We start from the raw sequence: 4,931 nt of genomic DNA on the forward strand, positions 1-4,931 counted from the left end.
GAAATTTTCTTCAAAATTGGAGTACTAATAAACTTATAAGACCTGCAATTTTTAATATTCAAATATCTAATTGTTTAATTAAGTGTACTAGTTTTTGCTCCTGGCTGCGGGACGGTCCCATTATTCCACATGCCGCTGTGGGTTCGTGTGTATGATATACCAGCAGGTTTTATATCTGGAACTGTTGGTAAGAAGCTGAGAAATTTTATGGGGTGTTGAAAACGAAGCTAAATAAAACAGAAATTAATCAAGCAAAATCGAACACAAGGATTTGTTAACGAAGTTCGACAGTTTTGAATTGCCTACGTCTCCGGGAGCGATGAGCGGTTTTCTTATTGATCGTGTAACTTAAAGATACAGTTTTTACACTCCGCTCCTCTCGCTCTCTCCGCTCCAATTCGGGATAAGCCCCTTTGATATTATGAGCCATATACAACAAATCTCCACCTTGACGAATAAACCTGCCCCTTAGAAGATAAGCATCCTCTAGACACGCTATATGGACCGGCTACCACACGATCTTAGCAACTGCGAATATCCAACAAGTCCAAACAATGTTTGAACTTGTCAGAAGTAACTGGTTTGGTCAACATATCAGCTGCATTCTCTGAAGTATGAACTTTCAGCAACAAAATCTCCCCAGATGCAATCAACTCTCTGATCTTATGATACCTAACAGCAATGTGCTTGGTTCTAGTATGATACACCTGGTTCTTTGCCAAATAAATGGCACTCTGACTGTCATAATGTAATTCAACTCCATGTTGCTGAACACCCAATTCTTTCAACAAACCAGTAAGCCATAGAGCTTCCTTTGCAGCTTCAGCTAATGCCATATACTCTGCTTCAGTCGTCGACAATGTTATAGTAGACTGAAGAGTTGATCTCCAACAAATAGGTCCTCCACCTAGAGTAAACACATACCCAGTTGTAGACCTCCTATTATCCAGATCACCGGCATAATCTGCATCCACATACCCTTCAACCAATCGATCACCATGCTCACCACCAAATAATAACCCATGCCCAACAGTACCTTTCAAATACCTGAAGATCCATTTGACTGCCTCCCAATGTCGCCTTCCTGGTTTAGACATGTATTTGCAAACTTGACTAGCAGCATGAGCTAAATCAGGATGAGTGCATACCATAGCGTACATCAAGCACCCAACTGCACTAGCATAAAGAACATTAGCCATATCTTCAATCTCTTCATCTGTCTCAAGGCACTGTTCTTCAAAAATTTGGAAAGGATTTGCTAATGGAGTGCTTATAGGCTTTGCATTGCTCATAGCGAATCTGTCTAACACCTTCTCAACATAACCTTGTTGAGATAACCACAGTTTCCTAGAGCTTCTATCTCTGCGAATCTCCATTCCAAGAATTTTCTTAGCAGCCCCTAAGTCCTTCATATCAAATTCCTGGCTCAACAAAGCTTTCAAACCAACAACAACATCCATATTCTTGGCAGCAATCAACATATCATCAACATACAGTAGCAGAAAAATAGAAGAACCATCAGTAAGACTCTTAACATACACACAACAATCATACTCACATCGCTTATAGCCAATCTGAATCATGTAGGAGTCAAACCATTTATACCACTGCCTTGGGGACTGCTTGAGTCCATACAAAGATCTCTTCAACTTGCAAACCAAATGCTCCTGGCCGGGCTGAACGAAACCTTCAGGCAGCTGCATATAAATCTCCTCCTCTAAATAACCATGCAAGAAAGCAGTTTTGACATCCATCTGCTCTAAATGCAAATCCTGAGTGGCAACAAGAGCAAGTACTGGCCGGATTGAAGTGTGTCGAACCACAGGAGAAAAGATTTCATCATAATCAACTCATTTCTTCTGTGTAAAACCTTTGGCTACCAATCGAGCCTTGAACTTCTCCCCCTCTTTTTCTGATACTGGTGGCTTCTTCTTGAGAACCCACATACACCGAAGAGCTTTCTTTCCTTCTGGAAGTCGAGCCAACTCCCAAGTCTGATTCTTCTGTAAGGACTCCATCTCCTCTACCATTGCACCCATCCATCCTTCTTTCTCCCGACTAGTGATTGCTTCTTGAAAAGTGGCTGGATCATCACTGCCTATATGAAGTGCATAAGAGACCATGTCTTCAAACTCGAATCTTGCTGGAGCCTTAACATTTGTGCGCCTCTTTCTGTCTCTCACCAAATTATAGTCCTACAAATCAGTGGTACTGGAACCACTTGAAGCTGAATCCGAGCTTTCACCTATCTCAACTGTTTCTGTTGGACTCTGATCTGACTCAATCTGCTCTATCTCTTTATTCTGCTGCAGTATGGAATTTTCATCAAAAACAACATCTCTGCTAATCATCTTCTTGGCAACTGGATCCCAAAATTTGTATCCCTTCACACCTTTCTTGTAACCCAGAAAGATGCACTACTTTGATTTTGCATCCAATTTCGACCTCTCATCTCCAGGTACATGCATAAAAGCAGGACAGCCAAAAATACGTAAATGACCAATATCAATATCTTTATTAGTCCATACCTCTTTTGCAGTTTTTCCTCCCAAAGATGCTCTTCGTGATCTGTTGATGAGATAACGGGTAAACTACACCAATGGTACCTGAACTTTACATAGTTTACATTTTGATACTTAGATTACATTTTGTCCCAAAAATATACCTGGAGTAACGATGACCGGACAATTTAGTATATTTTTACCGGTTATGACCGGTCAACGCGAATTTCATGAGTTAATTACATTAATGGTACCCGAACTTTACCATAATTCACACTTCGGTACCTGGATTTTATTTTATCCTAAAAACATAACACAAGTAAATGTGACTGAAAGGTTTAGTTTATTTGATCAGTTAGTGACCGGGTAACATGAACTAAACATTGGGACTCACCATACACTCAATTAACATAAAATTATAATATTGTCATTTATGAGCTAAATGACAGTATTATAATTTTATGTTAATTGAGTGTATGATTTGTCTCAATTTTTAATTTAAAATGGTCAAACTTGGGTTGATCAATCACTGATCGGTTAAATATACTAAAATATTGATTCATCTTTACTTGAAGTGTATTTTTTGGACAAAATGAAATCTAGGTACCAAAATGTGAATTCGGGTAAAGTTCAGGTACCATCTATGTAATTTACTCGTTAAAATTGCATTGACCAGCCATTAACCGGTAAAATATACTTAATTGTCCGGTCATCGTTACTTTGGGTATATTTTTGAGACAAAATGTAATCTAGGTACCAAAGTGTGAATTAGGGTAAAGTTCAGATACCATTGGTGTAATTTACTCATGAGATAACAAGCCATACTCACTGCTTCTGCCCAGAAGCACTTAGGAAGCTCTGCATTCAGTTTCAAACAACGAGCCCTTTTAGTCAAAGTCTGAATCATCCTTTCAGCAACACCATTCTGTTGTGGAGTTTTACGCATTTTGAAGTGCCTCTGAATTCCATGCTCCTCTAAGAACCGGATGAAACTCGAATCTGTGTATTCTGTGTCATTGTCAGTCCTCAAATACTTGATTTTTCTTCCTATTTGATTCTCCACAGCTTAAACTTGGCAAAGACTTCAGATTTTTGTTTCAAGAAATATACCCAAACTTTCCTAGAAAAATAATAAGTAAAAGTAACATAATACACAGACCCAGCCAATGAAGACTCTTTGGCAGGACCCCATACATCAGAATGTAGATAATCAAGAATTCCTCTGGTTGTGTGCTTTCCTATCTTAAAACTGACCTTTGTATGCTTCCCAAAAACACAAAACTTACAAAAATCTAACTTGCAGCTTTTAACACCACGCAACAGATTTCTTTTATGCAACTCAGCCATATCAGACTCACTAAGATGACCAAGACGCATATGCCACAGTTTTGTATCATCACCATTTGACTTAACATATTGAACTCCACCTACAAACTGATAAGTCTGATGAGTAACTTCTAACCCTTTCTCCTGATATATATATATATATATATGTTATGCTTGCTTAAAATTACTCAGTAAATAATCTGTACAAACTGAAGCTGAGTAATCTGAGTGCTGAGTTGGAAACTGACTTAAGTGTTACTTCCCAACTCACAATTGAAACAGCTCTAGTCAGTATCTGGTTACAACTGTCTCACACCACACTCAGCCGTGCTGAGCCAAAACTGAGTTAAATTATCAAACATTCAATTAAGTCAGCATTATTAAGCGAAAAAGTTATATTAGTTCCTACCCCCCTTTGGAACTAATCCTATTACGTTACACGGGACCAACACCTTCATCTTCAACTGATACAACCTTTGTTTGAGATACAGTTTACTTGTTAGGGTTTTCGACATAAACTGTGCTTCCAATTTCGCCCAAATTTCTACTGGTTTACTCAAAGCCATCACATGATACATGACTTTGTCTACCAAACATAGCCGTATGGTCCCGGCCGCTTTCGCTTGCAGTTCGCCCAGTCATCCAAATCAATCCCATCTGGCTTTGTCGTCTTTAAACCCTTCAACAGCCCTTGCTGCGCTAACAAGTCTTTCATCCTTGTCTCCCATAAACTGAAGTTTCCATGGCCATTGAATTTCACAACTTCAAATCTCGCACCTCCTGACATAGCTTCCTCAATGATGCTCTGATACCAATTGTTGAAAACCAAGCTAAATAAAACAGAAATTAATCAAGCAAAGAGCGAACACAATGATTTGTTAACGAAGTTCGGGAGTTTTGAATTGCCTACGTCTCTGGGAGTGATGAGAGGTTTTCTTATTGATCGTGTAACTGAAAGACACAGTTCCGCTCCGTTCCGCTCGATGCGCTCCGCTCCTCTCCGCTCCACTCTGAGATAAGCCCCTTTGATATTATGAGCCATATACAACATGTTGGAATACCTTAACTATGATGACAGTAACAATGTCGGATTCTGGAACACGT

This window comes from Euphorbia lathyris, chromosome 4 (genome assembly GCF_963576675.1).
Source record: "Euphorbia lathyris chromosome 4, ddEupLath1.1, whole genome shotgun sequence".
NCBI lineage: Eukaryota > Viridiplantae > Streptophyta > Magnoliopsida > Malpighiales > Euphorbiaceae > Euphorbia > Euphorbia lathyris.